Consider the following 581-nt stretch of genomic DNA (forward strand, 5'->3'; position numbering starts at 1 on the left):
AAAGGGAAACTCCCCACACACTTCGTACCTCCACACGCAGACCACAGTACAGTTTTGGCTGAGACAACACATGCTTCTGTACAACCTCCGTCTCTAACCAGAACCACTTCACTCGCTCCTCACCTGGCTAATTCCTGTCCACACTTCAGACGCATCTGCACCATCACGTCCCAGACCTTCCTGACCAGGCTAGCTGCACGGTGACGTGTTGTGCCCTGCATTCTACCTTCACAGAATGTGCCTCCCTGGCAACTTACATTTCACTGGAATGACTTGATAAGTGTCTGTCTGCCCTGCAGATTACAAATTTCATTGCATTTCTATTCCTGGTGCCTAACACAGTGCCTAGAGCACAGAAAACCTGCAAACAGATGAATTTTTCATGAATAATTGACAGTTGAGAAGAACCTCTATTCTTGCGTAGGAAAGCAGCTCTCCATGGAAGTCACCAGAAGCAGAATGGTGGCAGATCACCACTGTAGAGCTAGGGCTAGGGCTCACAGACCCCTCGAGCCCGTTGTCCAGACTGGGTCACAAACCCTCCACACACAGGTCTACAAACTAGGTAATAGGAAAAAATC

This window comes from Galeopterus variegatus, unplaced genomic scaffold, assembly GCF_000696425.1.
Source record: "Galeopterus variegatus unplaced genomic scaffold, G_variegatus-3.0.2 Scaffold2490, whole genome shotgun sequence".
Lineage (NCBI taxonomy): Eukaryota > Metazoa > Chordata > Mammalia > Dermoptera > Cynocephalidae > Galeopterus > Galeopterus variegatus.